Raw genomic sequence first — 26,316 nt, forward strand, 5'->3', positions numbered from 1 at the left:
TGTTTGCAGTAGGCAAACAATATAAATCCTGCATATATTATAGCTTCCCTAATAACTACATAAGACTTTACCCAGACTAATTTCAGTTAGAAATTTTGTTCTCCGCAGTCACTAACATGTCAGTATGAATTCCACATGACCATGCTATGGAGTTTTAGAATGGTGATTCTGGAATTTTCTATATATGCTGTGACCGAGCAAAAGCTTAGAAAGCGGAAACCATCAGGGCTAAAACACACTTGCAGGGATATGTATGATAACCAGTTGGGAATATGCTTGTTTAAAGGCAGGGAGCAGAGAGGTGTCATTTCTCCTCATCCTTGGGGAGGGGTCGTGCTCCTCTGAAGCCATGGAAGCAACCCTGCTGAGTGACTTTTCAAGGGCCTCATTCTAAGGACCTTGGGAAGAGGGCGCCAGCTACTATACCTCAAACTCTGCCCCATCAACCCAAAAGCTCTCGGGGTGAAAAAGCCCAGCAGTATTGCTGGAAAAGCTGTCGGCTGTTGCAGGGTGCAGGCTGAGAAGAGTGGCAAGCTGTCAGCCAGGCTGCGGGCTGGGGCCTTGCTTCTAGCACTCAGGTGCCCAGCCCTGCCCACCTTTTGTCCCTTGATGTGGCTGCAGTAAAGCCTTGGGCTACCCCTTGTGGCTGCATCTTTCTTGCTCTGTAGATAGCATGGTATAGCACAAGGAATAGTGGCTAAGAGTCAGAAAAACATGTTTTTCATCTTGAAGGGCTCTGTGATGATGCACTTTATCTCTCTCAGCTTTATTTTGTTTCCTTATCCACAAAATGAGAGGGTTGGATGTAATGACCCCTACATTTTCTTTCAATTCTTAGAATACTCAGATTATTTGTAGTGCCAACCAGGCTATTACTTTTATTTTAAGCGCATACATGAAAAGCTGGCAGTTAGCATGAAGGTTCAGTGAAGTTCTGGTAAGCTGAATTTTTTTTTACCTTACATTGATAATGACTACTCATTTGAAATTGATGATTGACACCGTGATTGAAATATGGAAAGAGACTGTAGTAATTTCTGGATTCAAGCCCTGTAAACAAATGTGTTTTTCCTGCAGGGTTTTGTGATGCTTTGTAAGCATGTTATTTGTGAATCCTTTCTCATAAAGGATTGCCATCAGGAAGAGGTCATTTGCCACTCTTCTCATGTCTTTTTTTTTTTTTTTTTTTGTGAGGACCAAATGATTTTTATTCATATACATCTTGTTCATCTACCCAAAGTGTTCAGAACAGTGTTCAGCACATATGAAGCTTGATGTAGCAGTTATCTATGATGATGATGGTAACGATGACTCTGTATGGTCACTGTGTTTCTGAAGTCTTGTTTGGTAATCAAGAATGTGTTTAGAACTCTCTCTTTATTAGACAAGGTCATAAACCACAAGTTCCAACTTCCTGTACGTGTTGAAAGCTTTGAATAAAGATCCTTGGACACAAAACATGACCCACATGGCTCAAAATTAATTCTGTGACATAATATTATTCTAAAGTCATACTTATTTTGAAAGCCTAAAGGTTTTTTTTTTTAATGGCTGTAAAAATACCACCAAGCCAGACATTTTAATTCTGTTGAGATATACAAATAGAATTACCACAGCAGCCCACACATTCTGTGATTTCTAAACATTTAAACGTCATTGACTTTGGGAAGTTGCTGTTGTCCTTCACAGTTCATTAAAAGTTCAGATGCCTTTTGTGAAAGCCCAACTTTTCTACCCGTGAAATTGTCTTTTCAGAAGTCTTGCCGGATGTTTTCTTTGTTTGCCTCTCCATGTTGCTGCTTAATTTGATAGATTTCATTTTTTAGCTGAGCAATAATCTGTTCAATCTCATAATTCTTACTGACCATGGATATCCAATTTGACTCCCTTTCTCTCAATTTAGATCCAGCTGTGAGTTGCATGCTCTTTCTCTGCCAGTTTAAATCTTTAATATGTTTTCTTAACTTCTGAAGTTCTTTCTGTGCATGTTCAGTCATATGAACTAGATTTTCATTGTATACTTTCCAGGCATTACATCTATGCTGTGACATTAGTTTCAGATTCTTGATTCTAACTGCTTGATGCTCTAACTAGGCCATGGAATTGTTTACACATTCTTGCCATGCAGTAATGCCATTTTTTTGACCAGAGGAAGGGGCTGGAAGTTCATGTCGTTTCATACTGAGCAATTCAGTTGGTTGTCAAGCAGCCAGTCTTTCAAATTCGTTTCTCATTATGTCAGTTTCAAAAGCAGAATAATTCTTGACTGTCAGGTAGCTCAGGTAGTTCATAGTAGGTTGGTATCTGCAAGTTTCCCTCTCCATCAGCACTGCAGCCGCTTCCTGCACACCAGGGGCTTCATAACCTTGATCAAAATATGGATCAAGTGGTCAATATCGATCAAGCAGTGGCTCACGACTGTAATCCCAGCACTTTGGGAGGCTGAGGCGGGCAGATCGCGAGGTCAAGAGATGGAGACCATCCTGACCAACATGGTGAAACCCTGTCTTTACTAAAAATACAAAAATTAGCTGGGCGTGGTGACATGTGCCTGTAGTCTCAGCTACTTGGGAGGCTGAGGCAGGAAAATTGCTTGAACCCAGGAAGGGGAGGTTGCAGTGAGCTAAGATCGCACTGCTGCACTCCAGCCTGGTGACCCAGCGAGACTCCATCCCAAAAAAAAAAAAAAAAAAAAAAAAAAAAAAAAATACAGCTGTGCATCCACCACAACCTCTCCAGCCACCAAAACCGTGCCTGCCATTCTGGGGACCTCAGGTTTGCCCTACTCTTCTGGTTTCTTTACCCCCTTTTCCCTCCTTTGCATCTTCTCTCTCTTCTTTCCTTATTTATTTATTTATTGAGAATGAGTCTTGCTCTATCCCCCAGTGTAGTGGTGCGATCGTAGACCAGTGTATTTTTAGACTTCTGTGCTCAAGCGATCCTCCTGCCTCAGCCCTCCCTAAAAGGTGGGACTGTAGGTGTGTGCCACCACACCCAGCTAATTTCATTTTATTTTTGTAGAGACAGTGCCTTGCTTTGTTGCCCAGACTGGCTTCAGGACTCCTGACCTTAAGTGATCCCCCTGCTCTGGCCTCCCAAAGTGCTGGGATTACAGATGTGAGATACCACACCCCACTTCTTCTTTCCTTTTTAACACCTATTCTTCCTGTTTTGTTTAGTGTGGTTCTTCATTTCAGCAGGGTGCCTCTAGAACTTTGAAAGGATTATAATAGATGTGTTGAGCTTGTGATAAAATACTCTGTGATAAAAATATGTCTTCTAATGCAGAAGTTTCCACCACTTTAAAGCAACCAAAAGTGGAAAAAGCAGTTCTAGCATGGTGGAAGAAGTGCTGAGTCCAGCATGAGCTTGTCTTACACACTAGTTATAGTCTTGAGAAGCAGTGTGAAGTGATTATTACTGAACTGGTCATGTCCCAATTGATTTTTCTAATTTTGGAACTGTATTCCCCAGAAGGCTTTTTGACACAAACCCTTAATACAAATGGAACTAAAAATTGGCAGTGGATCCTTAAAGAGAATTTTATGCCTTTCTTTTATTGTCTGTACGTATTTAGTTGTTGACAGTCTTGTAAGAAGATAGTCAATATTATGCATTATAAATATATCTCAGTTAAATTTTACATATATTAAATGTTGCTAGTTTGATAAGTGCCCGTTTTCTGGGGAATCTTCTCTGGATACAAAAGACCTTTACCTTCGGAGCAGCCATGTGACTTACATGAGGCAAGCTAGGTAGGTAGGTATATTTTATCAGACAGAAGTGCTTAACCGTGAAGGTGTTCCTGTTCTTAAAATGTGGAATCAGCCCTCTCTTAAGGGGCATTGACTAATAAAAATATTTTGTACTAAGACAAACCTTTTTCTCAAAGCCTTAGTTTTTTCTTTTGTAAAATTTGGATAATACCTGAGTTTCCTTATCTGCTTCACAGGATTATTGTAAAGATCAAATATTCAACTCCCTGTTTGATAGCTCCATATTATACGTCTAAATGATACCTCAAATTTATTGTGACAAAACTTCTGTTTGTATTCCTTCTCTCCCTAAATGTATTTATTTCCCAAGTCATTCCCTTTTTAGTAAGTGGACTACCGTCAGTGACTTGCTAAATCAAAAGACAGTAGTCATTTTGATTTCTTTTGTTTGCTGATCCCACATTATACTTATTCGTAAGTTTGGTCAGCTCTACCTCTAAAACATATTGAATCAGAATACATCTTTCCATCTCTGTTGCTATCACCTAGCCCAAGCCACTATCATTGCTCACCTGAATTATGACCACAGCTTTATATGTTGTCTCTTTTTATATTCTTGCTTCCCGTTAATTTAGTTGCCATATAGCTGTCAGAGTAATCTTTCAAAATTGTAAATTAGATCACATCATTACCCTGTTTCAAATCTGTGATTGCTCACTGATCTTGGCATAAAATTTATCCTTACCAATGCCATTAAGATCCTTTCTGATCTGACCCTTTCTGCCTCTGTGGTCTCCTTGCTCAAGATGCTCCCCTCATGCTGGCCTTCTAACTGAAATTCCATTCTTGTTCCTACCAAAGAGCCTTGATATTTCTGTTCTATCTGGAATGTTCTTGCTTCAGACCTCTGCATGCCTGGCTCTTTCTAATGTTACCTTTTCAGAGAGATTTTCAATTTCTACCCTTTTACCTCCACCCCTACTCATTCTTTAGACCTTTGCTGCTTTATTTTCTTTACAGCATGCTACTATTTGAAATTACTTTGTTTGTTTATGCATTTACTTGCTTATTATCTCTTTCCCAGACTAGAGGGTAAGGACTTTATCTGTTTTGTTTCTTGCTGTGTGTGGAGGGTGATAAAATATTTAACAAGGGGTTAGGCTGGGCATTCACCCATTGAGTTGGAAGTTGGGACAGGGTCCTGGAAGCTTTTTGCTTTGCTGAATCATGGGGAAGTCTAGGACTTAGGGGTCGGGGGTGGATCCCAACAAAGAGACTAGGATGGCCTTTGTGGAGTGGAGTGGTGTGTTGTGGGCTGCAGCTATTTACCGACTGCTATACAACTATTTCTAAATTGAACACTATCAATTTAGAGCTGTGTCTAGTACATAATGGGTGCTCTGTAAATATCTTTTGAGTGAATGAATAATGGGATGACAAAACATGAAAGAAAGAAGGTAATATATGGGAAACTCCTGAAAATAATGAAGTTGGACGTAAGGTATAAAGTGGTGTCTTCCCCTTTACCAGAATATTTGTAGTCATGACTGAGCCAACTTTGGTCTTTAAAGATGCAGGATCAAAGTAAAGATCATAGATCAAGGGTAGTAACCAGTATACAAAATTACATCACTACCTAGCCTTTTTTTAAAAAAATAAATTTGTGGGGGCCGGGCGCAGTGGCTCAAGCCTGTAATCCCAGCACTTTGGGAGGCCGAAATGGGTGGATCACGAGGTCAGGAGATCGAGACCATCCTGGCTAACACGGTGAAACCGTGAAACCCCGTCTCTACTAAAAAATACAAAAAATTAGCCGGGCGAGGTGGCGGCGCCTGTAGTCCCAGCTACTCGGGAGGCTGAGGCAGGAGAACGGCGTGAACCCGGGAGGCGGAGCTTGCAGTGAGCTGAGATCGGCCACTGCACTCCAGCCTGGGCCACAGAGCGAGACTCCGTCTCAAAAAAAGAAAAAAAAAAAAATTTGTATTTTCCCAATTTTTTTTTGTGGTAAAATACATGTAACATGAAACTTGCTGTCTTAACCATTTTAAAATGTACAGCTCAGTGGTATTAACTACTTTCCAATTGTTGTGCCACCAGCACCATGGCTTACTTTTGAGTGTGCCATCTTGTGGCACTTGTGGTTTCTCTGTTAGATAATGACTTCAGGTATTTCACAGCTTTTGTGTTTCTATTTCCTTATATCTATGTGGGGGAGACTTTTTATGCTTTCTTTCATAGAACCGTCATAAGGTTCAAAAAGGAGATAAAATGTAGACCAAGTTTGTTCAACCTGCAGCTGGCTTTGAATGTGGCCTAACACAAATTCATAAACTTTCTTAAAACATGAGATTTTTTTTTTTTAAAGCTCATCAGCTATCCTTAGTGTTAGTGTATTTTATGTGTGGCCCAAGACAATTCTTCTTCCAGTGGTGGCCCAGGGAAGCTAAGTGATTAGACACCCTGATATAGACCATCATGTTCAGTGATCTTAAAGCCAGGGTTGCTGGAATGATGTGGCCACTGGAGACCACAGTGACACTTAGCAGATGATAGGCACCCATTTTAGGGATGTCTGTACTAGTGAAGCATCTCTTCACCTCCTACATTGTGACATTGTGCTCCTTGAGATGGAGGGCTTAGATTTAAGAAGAGACCAGCTTTGTCAGAAAGGTGTTTGCCTTCCAGGGCAACACTCAGTGCAGTTTTGAAGTTAGGATGTTTAGATCATTATAGCATCTAAGACACTCTGATATGAGTTTGAAAAAGATGGCTTTTAAAAATTATGAGTATGAATTAATTAGGTTCTTGCCATGTGCTTAAAGACCAAGTCTTCACTAGTACTTGTGTTACTATATTGTTTTCAGTTTTGCAGGCCTATGGCAAGAAGGTGAAGGAGAATTTGGATCAGGTCACCGTAACTGAAGAATTGGAAAATAATGTGTATGAGAAGAAGTTAAAATAAGTGTGACTGTTTAGCTTGGAAAATTAAGTTCAGAGTTAAATAAATACAATTTTTTTTCTGTTATGTGGAGGATGCTAAACAGAGGTGGTAGCCACATTGTATACTTTCCTTACCTACTTGTTAAGTCTTTGCATTGCTAAATTAGAGGTCTACATTGTGGATTAACTGAGACCATCCTGAACCAGATGTCATGTCTGAATTGGGGATAATAAGCCTGAGGTTTTTAGACTGTCTAACCATGTCTGTGTTGGCTATTTATTTTGTAGACTACACTTAAGGCCTAAGTAGTTATACTCTACTCCTAAGTCTGTGACTAATTGCAAAGAAGCCATTCTCCATCTGGCATAGTGGTTGTAAGCAATGACTTTAACATAGCCACAGGCTCACTGGGCTTTGAATCCAATTATTAGTTGTATGCCCTGAGCAAGTTAACTTATCCAAACTGCTGTTTTTTTCATCTTTAAAATAGGCATAATAATACCCTATTTTACTGGCGGTGAGGACTGAAGGAGGTCATTTATATAAAGGTGTCATCGGTGCAGTGTCTGACATTGTTTGCACTTGGGAATGTCTGGTGGCCCTGGGCAGAGAAGCTATGTGACCTTCCACAAAGTTTTCTGACCCAATCTCCTACTTCTTATTACTCACTTTTGTGCGTAGACCCTTTAGGCTACCTCCCTGAAGATCTGATGGCTACTTCCCCACTTTCTGTCTGCTCATCTTCCTCTTGTCCATCACATTTTTCACTTAAACCCTTCCTTGGCTCAGTAACAACACTCATATGGTTGTTAATCTGATTATTGCTTAGTATAATTCACTGGAAAGTATGAGTATATTTCTCTCCAAGGATGTTATTTTAATGGAATAGTCTGTTTAAACCAAATGAATTTGTGAGATCTGTAGTCAGGTGTTCATTAGTTCAGTAAATCTTTGTTTAGCTACTATGAGCCCGGCCTAGCACTATGGTAGGCTCTAGGGAATAAAATATGTGTGTGTGTGTGTGTGTGTGTGTGTGTGTGTGTGTGTGTATATAAACAATGCCTAGCTTAAAATGTGGGACAGATGAGAGATAAACAGTTGTTTAAAGTGGGCAATAGGTATAATTGGGTAAATATGAATTTATCTAACAAATGTTTTTTTGAGGCGTTTTCGTGTAACAGGCCTTGTTCCCGGAGTTGAGGATACTAAGGTGAATGACTCCCTACCTGTTGATGTGGGTGTGGAGGGCTGGGTTCAGACCTGGAGAGAGGGGAGGTTCCAAGATGGTCAATCCCAGCAGGCCAAGTTGCTGAGGAACCATCGGACAGGGAGAATAGTGTGACGGTGAGGATGCTTTTTCTGGTGGTAGGGGAGTGAAGGGAGGCTGGAAGAAAACTAATTATTTTAAATTTTTAATTTAATTTAATTTTAAATGTCCATTGTGAAAAGGGGATAATCTAATGAGAAGATCGGGGTCTTTTTTTCCTTACAATTAAAAAAAACCTTTAAAAACTGGAGTAACCACATTGTAGAAGAAATGTGGAAAAATTTTCCTGCAGTTCTAAACCTGAACTATTTATTAGGTGTGATTGCCGTGTAGTTTTTTGAGCCTTTTGAAATTTAGCTTATGTATGTTTTGCCATTTTGCTACTCAGGCGACCAAATAATATTTCATTTAGAGAGAATACTATTTAACATTTTAGATTTCTTTCAAGTTTTTTTATAATGTGACAGACCTCTTTCTATATTGTAAGTGTTTCTTTTTGTGGATTATTGTCTTTAGATTTCCAAAAGTGGGGTAAATAACTTTAAATTTCAGAGTTTTTAAGACTCTTGGAGCATATTGCTATACTTAAGCCAGTTTATACTCCAATTTCATATAATCTTTGCATGTTGGGTATGAACATTACAATTTTAGAAATTTAATTGGTGAAAAATGCTACCTCATTGTTTTAGTAATCATATTTTGACTAATAATGAGGTTGATTATTCTCATAGTTTTCTTTATAGATTTATTAACTTTTTGAAAACTTTGTGTTTTTAAATTTGTTTCCTATATTTAGACCATTTAAGAGTGGAAAAGTGCTATTAGCCTCCATTAAAAAATAAGTTAGCCAGGTGCAGTGGTGAGAGCCTGTAGACCCAGCTACCTGGAGGCTGAGGCTGGAGGATTGCTTGAGGCCAGGAGTTTGAGGTTACAGTGAGCTATGATCACAACACTGCACTCCAGCCCACACCCAGACTCAAAAAAAAAAAAAAAAAAAAAAAAAAAGGATGAAGTCATTTTATCTGTGTTTAATTTGTTTCAATAGATACAGACTACTAGAAATCATGCCCATCAGTCCAGGTTTCTGTAAAAACTAAGGAAATCCATAGACCTTTCCTGCTGTTACTCCTCAGAATGTCAGAATGCTTTATTAAGTACTTCTGCATACCTGAATATAAATGTGCTTAGTTGGAACTGCTGGTAATGGACCTATTGATTTTTGAACATTAAGCTGTCTGCTGAATATACAGAAATTTTAACAGAACAGTATTATTTAGAAGTGGTTAGTGTGTGTGTGTTTACGTCATGGGACACTGATATACCCAGACAATTAACTGTGATTTTGTTTTTGTTTTTATTGTTTGGACCAAGTATATTATTTTGCTTATCCTTTAACTCACAATTCTGTAAATTCTGATTTCAGAACTATTTTACATTGACATTAAAAATCTGTAGATTAAACAAATGTCATTTAAAATATAGGTAAAATTATCAAAAAAGTTGGTTCAAAATAATAAAGGCATTTACTTTAAATATTTATTAATCCAATAATATATTAGATGTCAGCTACTAGTGTTCTGTCATCCTTGTCTGTGGCTTCTTGGTAAATCTAACAATAGTGTTTGCTTCTGCTTGTAGAAGTTAGTGGAGAGGAAGGGAGGGGCGGCACATGGCTGGGACTGGGCAATTTCCTGTTTGCAGTTTCTTCCTTTTATAGTTTGATAGGCAGCTCTTTTGTGATATTGCCTGTAAGTGGGCCAGACAGTCTTTTATCTTTGTAGGCTTGTATTTTTGGTGGCTTTGAAACAGATCACGCTCCTTAAAATCATACAGCATTTTCAATTTGAGACTCTTTGAGATTGGACGTTCTATTAGCCTTCTGCGTATGGGTAGAGCAGTGTCGCCTCTTACTCAACTTTTCTTGCCTGTTTCATTTAGCTGTGGGTGAGGAAAATTAGCTGTTTGCTTTTCATTAGTGGAAGACTTGTCAAGTTAAGGTGTATCAATCTTTTCAGTTTTTTTTTTCTTTTTTTCTTTTGGCATCCTGTTAATAAACTTCCTTTGTATTGTAAATAAGCTCTCAAATTTATATACACATACACAACTGCACACACAGGCATACATACTCACTGCGTTTAGTACCATATATTTAGTAGCGATGCACTGTGTATGTTTACAGTAATTTACTCACAAATTTCTGAATCTTATCAGTAGCCTTGGAATAACATATGCTTTCTGTGTGAAGAAGCTAACATCCATTTGTTTCATTTTAGGTTGGTGCAAAAGTAATTGCGGTTCTTGCTATTTCAACAGTATATACTGAATTAAGGGGATGTACTTTTTTAGCACTTGAAATTATTTATTTGCCAGTTTATTATCTCTCCCTTTAAGGGAAAGGACTTTGTCTTGTTTTCCATAATAGCCCCAGCATCTAGAACAATGTCTGACACATCCTAAGTGTTCAATACCTGTTTGTGAAATGAATGCCTATTTAATTGACAAATAAGTCTTAGTTGGTTGACTTCTACAGTTTTGTGGAAATTTAATATGGACTAATTTAAAACCTGTGATGTGCTTAAAGATAAATTATTAAGTCGGTACTAATTATAAAAATAACGACAAAAATCAGTGTTGCGAAGCATTAACTAATTCTCATAAAATTATTGAGTAAAACAAAGTGTGTTATATAGAACTGAAATGGGCTTTGTTAATACTGTACATACAAACATTTGAAATTAATATTGTGGATGGTAATGTTAATTTTACCCTCAGCATTATTTCTGTTTTTCTCAATAAGTGAAACTACTTATTTATACATATAAGTATTTGCTACTAAATGTCAACGATTTTTTTTTTTTAACAGCCATCCTTGCAGTCTCAGGATAATTTCCAGTTAAGAATTAATTCATGGGGCCAGGCGTGGTGGCTCATGCCTGTAATCCCAGCACTTTGGGAGGCCAAGGCAGGCGGATCACTTGAGGTTGGGAGTTCGAGACCAGCCTGACCAACATGGGGAAACCCTGTCTCTACTAAAAATACAAAATTAGCCGGGCGTGGTGGCACATACCTGTAATCCCAGCTACTCGGGAGGCTGAGGCAGGAGAATCACTTGAACCCAGGAGGTAGAGGTTGCGGTGAGCTGAGATCACGCCATTGCACTCTCTGAGCAACAAGAGCAAAACTCCATAAAAAAAAAAAAAGAAATAATTCATATGCTTGAAAGAGGAGTACTAGAAAATTTTTAATTAGAGTTGGATCTTAAAAATTTTTAGCTGCATGCATTCATTATGAAAAAAAAAAAAAATCGGAAAGGAGGTACTCAAAGCCCTGAAGACATTATCCATTATCAGAGTATGACTTGAAATTGTTTGCCGTGCCTGATAGGAGAGCATGTTCTATACATGTCTACCTAGGCTTCACCTGGCATTTACCCGAGTGAGGACTATCAGTGTTCCATTTTATACAAATATCTGAACAGAGCAGGCTCACATTTAGACATATCCCCCATGCAGAGAGAGCTACAGGCTTCTGATCAATGAGATGTTTACCAGAATATATACAGAAACTGAAGGTAATTCTTTTAATTTTTATGAAAAATGAGGTTATTTGGCTGTCTGGTAATTGCAGCATGTTAAAATTTGATATTGAATGTATTTGATTGTGTTTACCGTTTTCTTTTAGTTTTAAAAATAAACATCTTAATTAAAAAAAAAGACCCACTTTTGCAAGACTGGTGAAGTATCTCCACAGAACACTCACTAGGAAGAACCCTTCTGCAGTCCTGCTTTGTCATATTTCAGAGAATCTGAACCCAGAGAGGTCGAGTACCTTGTCCAAGATCAAACCCAGCTAATGGAGAAGGACTAGAACCCAGATCCCTAAGTTTCTAGCTGAGAGCTTTATCCAGTCATATAGCATGTCACCGAGTACTGCTAGTCTTGGTATAATATACTACATCTAAACCATGGTAGTCTGCAAAAAGATTAGAAACAGCATGCAGTGTGGAAGAGTAGAATTTTCTATTTAGAAAGCAGTGTTGTAGTGTTTCAAATACACTAGTCATACAGTTTCTTTTCCAGGTAGCTTCTGAGCTTTGATTCTGGCTGTTGGGGCTAACACCCCCAAAACTTTCATGTACCAATCAGGTACAATGGCGGTTGTTCTCATGTTTACTTTGGTGATGTCCATGGATGTGTTGGAGTAGGTCTAAGTGCAACAAGTAAGTGATGGGGAATAGGAGAAGCAAGGAATGATATAAAGTAAATTGGGCTGGTATCTTAGGACAGAGTTTTCCAAGCTTTATTCACTGTAATTCACCGTAAGAAACACATTTTACATTGCAGCTTAGTACGCACGTGTGCGCGCGCGCACACACACACACGCCATTTACATGTATAATTGAAACAAGGTTCATGAAATAATTCTTACAAGGTGTAAAGCATACTGATATTTTATATTCTGTTCTATTTTATTAAAAATATGTCTTTACCCATCAGATTGACTGCACTGCTCACTAATAGATTATAACCTGCAGACTGCAAAACATAGCCGTTGAAGAATCTACTTATTGTGCTGAGATCCAGAAGGTTCTTGATTTTGGCATTGAATGAGCAGGTGATTGTTTGGTTGCTCTGCATCTAGGCTAGTTTGCAATTAACATGAATGGCTTAAGGAAAACAGAAAGTATTCTGAACTCCTCAAAGACTGCTGTCTCCAAACATCAAGATGTATACCTGTCTCTGGATGGTTTTTATTCAGTTGATACTTGGTTTTTTTTGGAAATATCTGAGTTTGTTTTAAGCCTTGAAATAATACGATTTATCTTTTCTTATCTCACTTTCATTTGAATCACTGTATTACCCGTAAAGTCCCCTCATACTCCTCCCTTCTTCCTGGAAACCAAAATGTGCATTGATTCAGTTTGGGAGAACCTTGAATGAGAAGCCTGGAGCTAGGTCAACGTTGTGGGCCCTGAGGAGCCAGCGCTGAGCCTGCCTCACTGGGTCTGTCATTTTAGTATCTCATTGGGCTTAGTTTCCAAGTGTGGGCTGAAAAGTTATAATGTCCCATTCACCTCAAGACATCAAATCTTAAACCTTAACTTTATAAGAGTTTTCTTGATTGAATAATTTTAATTTATAGAAATTTTTATTTCAAGAAATGTTTTCTATTTGATACAGTGAGTAAAATTGTGGCCTTTCCCCTATTTTAGAAAGTGAATTAATTCATTAAAACCCTCTTCATGAGCACTTTCTGAAATTTTAAATAAAAGAAGAGCTAACCGCTTGCAGTGAGCAGAGATAGCACCACTGCACTCCAGCCTGGGCAACAGAGCTAGACTCCCTCTCAAAAAAACAAAAAGAAGAGCTAACCGCAATTGCTGTTGAATTTGCTGTGTGTTCAGCTATTTCTAAGATTTTTAGTGCTCAAAATAGGGTTGCCATGCTAAAAAACAGACTGTGGCCATGTCAACTACTAGGTGCTCATGTCAGCAGCGCTCTGTCTCTGTGTCTTTCTTAATTTTCTTCCTTGTTGCTCTTCTGCCTTAGCTTTGCTTTTTCTGTGCCTGTCTTCCCAAACCTCCATAACAAATGCCTGTAGGGGCTTTGAATTTTCATTATGGTAATTCAGACTTTTAATTGATGAGGACTTAAAGCCAGGGATGTAGTTAGACAGCAAATTCATGGGTAATAAAACTAAATAGTAGGACTGGGAAAGTGTAACCTCAACCTCAAAGAAATATTTAGAAGGGCTGCAGTACCTCATAGAATTATTTAATAGGAAATAATATTTGTGGTTCATGGTTTCAAATTAATGAGCAGACAGACAAGCTTTTCCATGTGAATATATGTACTGTAGGATGAATCAGACAATTCTTTCAAGAGTGGGTGTGCGAGTCATTTAGTGGGCCTGCTTTGGGAAATTTCTTAATTTAAGAAACCATAATTCCCTTCTCTGATAAACCTTTCCTGATGTTTTCTCCCTAGTTTTTCTGCCTACCCCTCACTCACTGCCTCCCAGCTGTTCACTGTCATTTTCTTATTATCTGACTTAGAACATGACTCATTTATAGCTTTTCTTACCTCATTTTGCAATTAATTGCACATAATATTGGTCCACTAGGATGAGCTCCTTGTGATTACTTGCTTTGCACACTCGCCCTTGTAAGAATGAGCTTTTCGAGTAAAGGGATAACTCTTACTCATATATTTTTTTTCTTCAACTTTTATTTTAAGTTCTGGGGTACATGTGCAGGATGTTCAGGTTTGTTACATAGGTAAACGTGTCCCATGGTGGTTTGCTGCACAGACCATCCCATCACCCAGGTATTAAGCCCATCATTCATTAGCTATTCTTCCTGATGCTCTCCCTCCTCCAAGGCACAGTGTGTGTTGTTCTTCTCTATGCGTTCATGTGTGTTCTCATCATTTAGCTCCCACTTATAAATGAGAACACGCAGTGTTTGGTTTTCTGTTCCTGTGTTACTTTGCTGTGGAAAATAGCTTCCAACTCCATTCATGTCCCTGCAAAGGACATGATCTTGTTTCTTTTTATAGCTGCACAGTGTGTATATGTACCACATTTTCTTTATCCAGTCTACCATTGATGGGCATTTAGTTTGATTCCATGTCTTTGCTGTTGTGAATAGTGCTGCAGTGAATATACGAGTACATGTATCTTTATAATAGAATGATTTATATTCCTTTGGGTATATACCCAGTAATGGGATTCTGGGTCAAATGGTATTTCTGCCTCTTGGTCTTTGAGGAATCGTCACACTGTCTTCCACGATGGTTGAACTAACTTACACTCCTGACAACAGTGTAAACATGTCTGTTTTTCTCCACAATCTCACCAGCATCTGTTGTTTTTTGACTTTTTAGTAATAGCCGTTCTGACTGGCATGAGATTGTATCTCATTGTGGTTTTGATTTGCATTTCTCTAACGATCAGTGATGTTGAACTTTTTTTCACATTTTCGTTGGCCATATGAATATCTTCTTTTGAGAAGTGTCTGTTCATGTCCTCTGCTCACTTTTCACTGGGGTTGTTTGTTTGTTTCTTGTAAATTTGTTTAAGTTCCTTGTAGACTCTGGATATTAGACCTTTGTCAGATAGATAGATTGCAAAATTTTTCTCCCATTCTATAGGTTGTCTGTTTACTCTGATGATAGTTTCTTTTGCTGTGCAGAAGCTCTTTAGTTAATTAGATTGATCCCATTTGTCAATTTTTGCTTTTGTTGCAGTTGTTTTTGGCATTTTCATCATGAAGTCTTTGCCCCCTACCTATGTCCTGAATGATATTACCGAGATTTTCTTCTGGGTTTTTATAGTTTTGGGTTTTACATCTGAGTATTTAATCCATCTTGGGTTGATTTTTGTGTAAGATGTAAGGAAGGGGTCCAGTTTCAATTTTCTGCCTATGGCTAGCCAGCTCTCCCAGCACCATTTATTAAAAAGGCAGTTCTGGCCAGGCTCGTTCACTCATGCCTGTAATCCCAGCATTTTGGGAGGCCGAGGCGGACAGATCTCCTGAGGTCAGGAGTTCAAGACTAGCCTGGCCAACATGGTAAAACCCCATCTCTACTAAAAATACAAAAAAAATTTAACTGGGTGTGGTGGTGGGCACCTGTAATCCCAGCTGCTCAGGAGGCTGAGACAGGAGAATTGCCTGAATCCGGGAAGCAGAGGCTGCACTGAACCGAGATCATGCCATTAGACTCCAGCCTGGGCAACAAGAGCGAAACTGTGTCTCAATAAATAAATAAATAAATAAATAAATAAAATAAAAATAAAAAAAAGGCAGTCCTTTCCCCCATTGCTTGCTTTTTTCAGGTTTGTTGAAGATCTGATGTTTGGTAGGTGGTCTTATTTCTGAGTTCTCTATTCTCTCCACTGGTCTACATGTCTGTTCTTGTATGAGTACCATGTTGTTTTGGTTACCATAGCCTTGTAGTACAGTTTGAAGTCAGGTAACGTGATGCCTCCAGCTTTGTTCTTACTGCTTAGGATTATCTTGGCTATTCAGACTCTTTTTTGATTCCACATGAATTTTAAAATAGTTTTTTTCCCCCTAATTCTGTGAAGAATGTCAGTAGCAGTTTAATGGGAATAGCATTGAATCTATAAATGACTTTGGGCAGTATGGCCATTTTCATGATATTGATCCTTCCTGTCCGTGGACATGGAATGTCTCTCTGTTCGTTTGTGTCCTCTTTGATTTCTTTGAGCAGTGGTTTCTAGTTCTTCTTGAAGAGATCCTTCACTTCCCTTTTTAGCTGTATTGCTGGGTATTTTATTCTTTGTATCCTAATTGTGAATGGGACTTTATTCACTATTTGGTTCTCTGCTTACCTGTTGTTGGTGTATAGGAATGCTAGTGATTTTTGCACATTGACTTTGTATCCTGAGACTTTGTGGAATTTGCTTATCAGCTTAAAAAGCTTTTGGGCTGAGAAGATGGTGTTTTCTAGATATAGGATCATGTCATCTGCAAACGAAGATAATTTGACTTCTTCTCTTCCTATTTGAATACCCTTTATTTCTTTCTCTTGCCTGATTGCCTTGGCCAAAACTTCCAATACTATGTTAAATAGGAGTGGTGTCTTACTCATATTTGTATCTCCAGTACCTAACATTGTGTCTGTCTATGCTATTTTTAAAATTTATTTTTATTTTTTAAATTGACTTCATAATTGTACATATTCATGGGGTACATACTGATATTTTTAAAAAATGTATATGTAATGCTTTTACTTAAAAAAAGTCTTTTATTTTAGGTTCAGGGGTACATGTGCAGGTTTGTTGTAGAGGTAAATTTGTGTCATAGGGGTTTGTTGTACAGAATATTTAGTCACCCAGGTACTAAGCCTAGTACCCAATAGTTATTTTTTTCTGTTCCTCTCCCTCCGCCAGCCTCCATCCCCAAGTTGGCCCAAGTGTTTGTTATTTCCCTCTTTGTGTCCATGTGTTCTTATCTTTTAGCTCCAGCTTATAACTGAGAACATGCAGTATTTAGTTTTCTGTTCCTGCAATAGTTTGCTAAGGATTATGGCCTCCAGCTCCATCCACGTTCCTGCAGAGGACATGATCTTGTTCTTTTTAATGACTGTATAGTATTCCATGGTATATATGTACCACATTTTAAATATCCATTCTACCATTGATGGGTATTTAGGTTGATTCCATGATTGTGAATAGTGCTGCAGTGAATGTACATGCGCATCTGTCTTTATGACAAAATGATTTATATTCCTTTAGGTATATACTCAGTAATAGGGTTGCTGGGTTGAATGGTATTTCTGTTTTTAGGTCTTTGAGGAATCACCACACTGCTTTCCACAATGGTTGAACTAATTTACACTTCCACTAACAGTGTATAAGTGTTCCCTTTTCTCTGCAACTTTGCCAGCATCTGTTATTTTTTTTGACTTTTTAATAAAAACCACTCTGGTGTGAGATGGTATCTTATTGTGGTTTTGATTTGCATTTCTCTAATGATCAGTGATATTGAGCTCTTTTTCTTAAGGCTTGTTGGCTGCATGTGTGTCTTCTTTTGAAAGTTGTCTGTTCATGTCCTTTGCCCACATAATGAAGTTTTGCTACATGTAATATATAGTGATCAGAATGGATCCAGGCAATCAGCATATCAATCATCTGACACATTTGTAATTTCTCTATGTTGGGGACATTCAATATCCTCCTTCTAGCTATTTGAAACTATATATTACTGTTAACTGTAGTCATCCTACGGTGGTATGGAGCACTGGAACTTATTCATCCTATCTATTAATAGCTGTAATTTTATATCCTTTAACAAATATCTCCTTATCCCCTGTATTAGTCCTTTTTCACAGTGTTGATAAAGACATACCTGAGACTGGGCAACTTACAAAAGAAAGAGGCTTAATAGACTTACAGTTTCACATGACTGGGGAGGCCCCATAACCATGGTGGAAGGTAAAAGGCACGTCTCACATGGTGGCAGACAAGAGAAGAGAGCTTGAGCAGGGAAACTCTCCTTTTTAAAACCATCAGATCTCGTGAGATTCATTCACTATCACAAAAACAGCAAGGAAAAGACTTGCTCTCATGATTCAGTCACCTCCCATTGGGTCCCTCCCATAACATGTGGGGATTCAAGTTGAGATTTGGGTGGGGACACAGCCAAACCATATCATTCCACCCCTGACCCCTCCCAAATTTCATGTCCTCACATTTCAAAACCAGTCATGCCTTCCCAACGGTCCCCCAAAGTCTTAACTCATTTCAGCATTAACTCAAAAGTCGACAGTTCAAAGTCCCATTGGAGACAAGACAAGTCCCTTCCACCAATGAGCCTATAAAGTCAATAGCAAGTTAGTTACTTCCTAGATACAAAAGGGGTACAGCATTAGGTAAGTACAGCTATTCCAAGTGGAAGAAATTGGCCAAAACAAAGGGGCCACAGGCCTCATGCAAGTTCAGAGTACGGCAGGGCCGTCAAATCTTAAAGCTCCAAAATGATCTCCTTTGATTCCATATCTCACATCCAGTCCTGCTCTTGACTCCTGTCACCAAGGTTGTAGTTGCAAGGCTTTCAATTTGAAATCAACTTCTTGTTAAAACATGGGAATGGACCCATCCTGTTCAAAGAATGTAGGAATATGTGGTAACGCTCCTAATAGTTACCAGTTCCTAATAGGAACTGGAAAATCCTTAAATCTCATCAGTTTGAATGTGGTAAAGTATTTATATTCCCTTCAGAAATTTCTGAAATTTTGAGAAAATCGTCAGTACTTGCAAGTGAGTTGGAGTTTTAGCAGCAAGCTACATATTTTATACAGAGTCAAATTTTAAGTTTTTAGCCTGGGAAACATAGTGAAACCTTGTCTCTATAAAAAATAAAAAAGAATTAACCAGGTATGGTGGGGCACATCTGTAGTCTCAGCTACTTGGGAGACTGAGGCAAGAGGATCGCTTAATCGCAAAAATTTGAGGCTGCAGTGAGCTGTGATTGTGCTACTGCACTCCAGCCTGGGTGACTAAGATTCTGGCTCAAAAAAAATAAAAAGAAAAAAAAATTTTAAATTTTAGTTGTTTTTCCAAGAAACATATCTTTGAAGTGTAATAAAAATAGTGACAAAATGGGGATAACATTTTAAAAGTTTCTAAAATCATTTTGTTTTACTGCCTCCAAGTTAGATGTATGATTTTTTTTTTTTTTCCAAGACGGAGTCTTGCTCTGTCGCCCAGACTGGAGTGTGGTGGCACAATCTCAGCTCCCTGAAACCTCTGCCTCCCAGGTTCAAGCGATTCTCCTGTTTCAGCCTCCCAGGTAGCTGGATTACAGGTGCACGCCACCATGCCCGGCTAATTTTTGTATTACTAGTAGAGACAGGGTTTCACCATGTTGGCCAGGCTGGTCTCACACTCCTGACCTTGTGATCCGCCTACCTCAGCCTCCCAAAGTGCTGGGATTACAGGCGTGAGCCACTGTGCCTGGCCAGATATATACATTTTTAACAAAACCCAGAAAGATTTAGAATATCCTGGCATTGGGCTGTATTTAAAAAGTGTATTAGATTTTACACGCATACTGATGAAAATATTTTACTTCTGAATTAATAGAGGAAATTAAATTTAAGTTGTTAAGATCCTTTTATTACAATTAAAATTTAATTTTGGGTATTTAACCATGATGTTGATCACAGAATTCTATTAATTCAATTAACAATTTTTTTATCTCCCCCCCGGCCCTTTTTATTAAGGAACATTGGTTGATCTAGACCTCAGGTTAAGTATAAGAACTTCAGGATGAGATTGGAGGTCTCTGGCTTTTACCGTGTTTCTCTAGCAATGCAGAGAATAATTTCCCCTCTGAAGAACTGCTCTGATAGAGCTGTATAGTGATTTTTTTTTTGTTGAGTTATAGGAACAGATACATCTTAGAGAAGATCTCTCCCTGACCTACCTATCCACCCCACCCCTCTGCACTCCCCATCCTCACCATACTGGTAAACCTGGAGAAATTAACTTGTCACAGGAGGCAGAACTGACAGGCCCAAGAACCTCCTACATCATTGGCATTCCAATCGTTTGCCTCTACCTTCGCAGCCCTCAGCTTACTTAGACACCCATAGTGCAAGGGAACACTGTTGTGTGAATAACCCCTTACCTCTTTTCTCCTCATCACTCCTTCTTGCTGTCTCTGTGTACCTTTCCCTCTCCATTTTTGTTTTTGTTTTTCCTACTGGTTCCATCTCTTTCTCCTTCCTCTGTTCTGACTACTTCTGTCCTATTGCTTTAAAACGTTTGTTTTTCTTCAGACAAGAATGAAAGGAATCTCCTATTGGTTTGTTTTTCCTTCCTTTTCCTCCTTTCTTAGTTGGCTGATATGTAGAATAGCAGTATCATTATAGTCGGAGTTTTTTGGGTGTGTATAACAGAAATTGACTGTGACTTACTGAAGCCCAAAACTTACTAATGAATTTCCTGGAAGTTTCATCAAAAAAGGGTAGTAGAGGGCTGCTGTAGCCTTCCCTTCTGAAAAAGCCTCCTTATTCATTTTAATGGGAAATAGTATTTTCCCCTCTCCTTTTGTGTGATTCATTTGTTCATTATTTCATTGAACAAATAGTCATTGAGCACCTGGGCCAGACACCCCTTCTGAGCTCTAAGGATATAGCAATGGACAAGAGAGAGAAAATCCCTGTCTTGACAGAGCTTAGATTTTGCTGGGAGAAACAAACAAATAAGAGGTTAGTGATAATGGCAAGTTGGTGATGTGCTGGTGACTGGCTGGCTACTTCAGATTGGAAGTTCAGAGATGCCCTCTTTGGGGTGGTGATGCTGATAAAGAGGAAGAACATTCTAGGCAGAGAACAACACATAAAAAGACTTTAGAGTGGGAATGAACTAGGAAAGATTGAGGAACCAAGACAAAGCTGCTGTGGCTAAAAAGGCTGTAATGCAGGTGAGGAGGCCAAAGTCTCTGCCAGGGCTTGTGTTTGAGAGCAAACTCGAATTTTATTCTTCGTGACATGTGGGTCTCTTAGGGAGTTGAAATGACCTGATGTACACTTAAAAACACTTTAAAAACTCACCTTTTAGAATGTCACTTGAAGCTCTCCATGGTACAGTTATCTGTATCATTCCGATTTATCTTATGCTACTCTGCCATAATGCTCTGATTACTTAACCTTTAAAGATTTTTGTGAGGAGTACTTAAAGTGAGGAACTCCTGGGATTAGATCTGAAATGATATACAAGGGATGTACCATGAGGTCAGGAACATACTTGCTTTGTTCTTGGTATTATCCATGGTGCCTGGTACTGGTAAGTCTTTGCTGAATGAAGAAATGAATTACCTGGTGTGCAGAACTGTGGAAAGCTCTTTGCTTTTCTCCTTTTCCTTCCTCCTTCCTCATTTTCCTTACTACCAGTAAACCTGCCATGCAAGTCTTGTTGCTCATAGGATGATGGGGGTGAGAAATTGCTGGCCAGGGTGAAGGGGGACTGTTTTCTGGAAGTAGTGAGGTCTGCCTACAGTAGTGAGCCAGAATAGGAGGGAAATTCCCAGTTACTCCAGGGAAGGTGGGTGAACTTCCTGTATGTTTTATATATATATATATATAGGGTATGTATGCAATAGATCTGTTGGTTGGGTTTAAGTTATTTTTATTTAAGCTGTAGTTGTTTCAGTTCTGATGTCTGTGGAAATTAGTAAGCTAAAGTATGTAGGGAACATGTTTACTTAAAAAAATCTATGCACAATTATGAATGATTAATTCTGCAGCTACTCGGGAGGCTGAGGCAGGAGAATCGCTTAAACCCGGGAGACGGAGGTTGCAGTGAGCCGAGATCATGCCCCTGTGCTCCAGCCTGGGTGACAAGAACGAAACTCTGTCTCAAAAATAAAGAAAGAAAGAAAGAGAGAAAGAAAGAAAGAAAAAAGAATGATTAATTCTGTTATCTTCTCGAAGGACAATACAGGCATGTGGCACATGTTTGAACAATTGGGGCTAATGCACAGAAAAATTGCCACAGAATCTTTTCTTCAAACACCTGACTGATGGGCAAAGCTCTTGTTTCTCCTGCTTTCTCTAAGCAACAACTCTTGTAAATAATGGAAGAGAACAACCAGTTCCTTGTTTGTGTGCATTGTTAGTTTTCTATTCTTGAGTGAGTTCAAAGAACAGTAACTTACAAGTTACTATGATTCTAGACCTGAGATTTAGTTCACATGCTTTGTGACTTTTGTGTTAGAAGTTTGGATAACATCTCACCTGCAAACTTCCTGAAATTTGAACAAGAATAAGATGACTATATTTGAAAAGGCTTCTTAAAATTTTAATTTTAAAAACAATTTTATGTACAGTTCCTTAGGTATATACTCTAGTTACTAAAATTAATACATTGGGTTGCTGGTCTACCACCTTCTCTCTTCTAGGAGATCGCAGACTGCCTAAAGTTGCCATAAGCACATGAGAAGCAACCCCCCACACCCAAGTTGGGTTCCGTCCCTGGCAAGTTTGGCAGGCTTCCTCCTGTGCGTTACCAGAAAGTTTATGATCTTTCTTGTTCACTTTTCTTCCCAATTACTTTCCTTCCAGTGACAGCAAGAAAATTTCCTCTCATATTTGCCCTGCTTTCCACTGCCTCAGATTTGAAATCAGCTGTAATCATAATGCCAAATACTGAGGAAAGTTATGCATTTTGAAGCAGAATGGTATATAATTAAGTACCAATCAAAACATTAGAAATAATTCAGGGTTCACTTTAAAGGCATTATAGATGTATTCCTTGATTTCTTCAAGTTTTTCTAATTTAGCTTTCCCTCAAGTATTAGCATCAAGGGAAGATAATTAACTTAAAAAACTAACACACTTACTTAATTATTTTAGTTTTAATATTGAAAATAATGTCTTCTACATTTTATTTTAGATATATGATTTTAATGATAATACTGAATATATTATCATTTTTGGACTAGCTTAGGAAACTTAAAATCTTAAGATTTTGTCTTTGGGAAAACATTTCCAGAAGTCAAAATATTATCCTTGGCAAGGCGCAATGGCTCACGCCTGTAATCCCAATACTTTGGAAGGCCAAGGCAGTAGGATTGCCTGAGCCCAGGAGTTCGAGACCAGCCTGGGCAACATAGTAAGACCCCGTCTCTACTTTAAACAACAACAAAAAAACACAACAGCAACAACAACAAAAACCCATATTATCTTTTACAAATAAATGTTTGAAGTATAATGTATTTGCTATTTAAAGACTTTCTATAATTGCTAACAGGTGTTAAGAGGATTTAAACATCCAGTCCTGGTCTGTTACAGTGGATCTGCATCACCATCTTCATTACAAAGTTATGGTTCTTTGCCTTCTAAACTTGATCCAATTCAGTCCTGGGTTTAAATAACATACTTTTTTTCATTTTCTTTCTTCGTTTGGAAAGTTTTATGAAATGAAGTTCATGCTATACCCAGAAGTAAGCAGTGAAACTCAGCACCAGGAGTTTTTGACATGAAACCATTCAGTTTGGGAGATGTATTATTCAAGTGATATTCTGGAGTGAGTCTGTTTTTGTGTTTTATATAAGGACTACCTTTTAATGATGAATGATAAATGTTCTACAGGGTTATATTTAGCTGCATGTTGTAACATAACAGTAGTTTGCTCAGCTTGTGTGAGACTAAGGGACTGAGGTTTTTTGGGGCCACACATTTTCTTCTTTCCCCCTTTAACGTGTCTTTTTAAGTTTCTGTGTATTAAGAACGTTGGCTTGGTGTTTCCTTTGTTTGCTTTATAAGGGGTTGGGCTAGCTTACTGTCACACAGCCAGCTCAGTGAGGTCTATGTTGGTGCATGAACTCACCTCAGGCAGAAGAGAACCATTGTGTCACTGAGACAATGCTAGCAAGAGATGTGCATTTGTGCTGGCTGTAGCTGTCAGTTCTGCAAGGATATCTTTTTAGGCTGATTGTGAAAATTCTGGTTGTAATCAAATTAGATGGGAAGACACACATGGCTAATATTGTCTGCAATTCTCCTAAATTGCCCATCAAAAAGCTCCCACTGGTTTCACTCTAATTATACCCATGAGAGGGGTGAGAGAGTATTTCTATTCTAAACGCATTGTCAAATAAATAAAGTCTGCTCTTTGTTGACTGTATGTTAAATCCCAGCTTCAATTTAAACTGTAAAGAGATGTCACATGAGGGTATTTCAGAGCAAACAGCACCTCAAACAAAAACCATAGTCATTTCTAGACTTCATTCTCATAAAGATTCAAATACTGAAAATTGTTAAGGATTTTTAGGGTAGAAATGAGCGATGGAGATAGAGACCTGATGTCAGGTTCTGCTTAACTTCTACGATTAGCCTTGCCTCCATATTTGTTAAGCAGATATACTGTCTTATGCTTTGCTGACTTCATAATCTGTGATTTATAATGGACTCAAAAGTTGAAGAACAGGAAGAGTGACTTTCTTTTACAACGTGTTCAACCAAAGACTGTAGGAAACAAAACACATTCATTCTTATTCTGTTTTAATTAGACTGTTTAGCATGATAGATTTAAAATAGACTGATTATCATACAAGTTTTAAATACAGTTGTGGTTCTGATTTGTAATCAGACTGACCTATCTAATTCATATGTGATTAACATTGAGTATTTCTTATTTCCACAAGCAATTAAAACAAAGTAGAATTATTTATGCATTTGAGAAATGTAAAACTTTGTCCTATTTTTAAAACATTATAAAGTTGAATGTAGATATTGTTTTTGAGTCACTGGATATAATGGGAGGAAATGATTAAGAAAATAATGTTGCTAAAAATAAGAAAATTAAACATGTTGTCTGTGTTTGTGTATCACAATTAATGCTGTCTTTAGAAAAAAACAGTTTATAAATTAAAGTGCCCTGACATTTAAGAAGTCTGAGAACCAAGTTTTGGGAGCCGAGGAAGAGACTTTAAAAGTTTTATGTTTCAGCTTTTTGCAAAGTTTTTTGCCTTGCAGTGTGTTTTTATGCTGGACTTCTGTTTTTATGCTGGACTTCTTTTCATGGATTTCTGTGGTTCATTCTTTGCAGGTAACTGGTGATTGCTTTCCTTTCCTAAAAACAAATCCAGCTTGGTAATCTTATCCTTTTGTTCATGAGAAGTTCAAATAGAAAAAATGAATACAGTGCTAGTAACAGTAACTCGCTTCTGTTTTCACGTACTTTGTTGCAGAAAGACATGGGCCACCTCAGGGATCTTCTGATATTTTGATAATGGGTTTGGTAAAGCAGGGGCCAGTGGCATTTATTTTATGGATGTTGATACTAAGGCATCAGGAGACTAGGGAGGCTGTTTGAAGAGGCAGAACTGAGAGTAGGATCATAATCTGTACTATAAAATCATAGGGTTGAACTAAATCATGGTCTTATTAGGGACATTTACAACCTCATGTTCCGATGTTTGTATACATAGATGGGCTTTAGGGTGAAGGTGTGAGAAATAATAACAGTGTAGATCTAGATTCACCCAAAGACAGATGGTGGAAAGGAAAGAAAAACATTTTGGGACCAAAGTTTATCTCCTTTTTGTTGTCCCTTACTATAGAAGAGCTATGTGCTAGATGTAATTTTGAGCACTTTACATACATTATTAATTTATTTATTCTTCCCAACAGACAACCTTATGTGATAGTTACAGTTGTTATCCTCAGTTTATACCTAAGGCAATGGAAGCATACAGGGTTAGTTTCATGCTACTCATGGGAAAAGGACCTGTGTCTATGTCATGCTTCCCCTCATATAAAATGCCCACTATTTGTGCAATCATCCATCATTTTTGAGTATGTGCTACATGCCAGGCATAGTAGAGTCCTGCAGATAAAAAAGGAGATGGAAACCTTGCTCTCATTAGCTTTAGAGCCTACTTGAGGAGACAGGCTCAATTAAATAACCACAGAAACAAACTGGTGTATGAATTTGAAGAAGGGCAGAGAGCTTTGAGAACATAAGGCAGGGGCCTGATGTTATTGGGTTGCCAAAAAGACTGTCTCACTTTAGAACTGTGATCCCAAGGAAGGGGAGGAGGTGGCATCTAAACACTGTCATGATGCAAGGTAGGCTCAGGTTGAGTCTGGTCATTTTATGGGCCATTCCCAGCCCCCTTTAGAGTCCTTGAAGTCAGTGTCTTTAAGCTCCATAATGGAGATTGCAGACTCTCCCTGTGCCCTCGTATGTGTGCAGGTTCCTGTACAAATTGTAAGTGTTAAATAAATACTTATGCTGATTGAATTACAGTCATCTGTGGTGATTTGTGTTCTGTTCCACCTCCTGCTGGCTGCTTTTTATCCCATATTGAGAGTGGCTGAGTGTGGCTTCAGAATAGACACAGGGGAAGTAGCAGA

The 26,316-nt window shown here is 38.4% G+C and overlaps 1 protein-coding gene and 1 pseudogene across 7 annotated transcripts in view; one reads left to right on the forward strand and one right to left on the reverse strand.

The window, feature by feature from the left end:
• Window positions 1–26,316, forward strand: part of CDC14A (cell division cycle 14A) — a 172,235-nt gene that overhangs the window by 43,794 nt on the left and 102,125 nt on the right. The window lies entirely within an intron of this gene.
• On the reverse strand, window positions 1,752–21,058 carry LOC126951303 (pre-mRNA-splicing factor SPF27-like; annotated as a pseudogene).

This window comes from Macaca thibetana, chromosome 1 (assembly GCF_024542745.1).
Source record: "Macaca thibetana thibetana isolate TM-01 chromosome 1, ASM2454274v1, whole genome shotgun sequence".
NCBI classification, from domain to species: Eukaryota; Metazoa; Chordata; class Mammalia; order Primates; family Cercopithecidae; genus Macaca; species Macaca thibetana.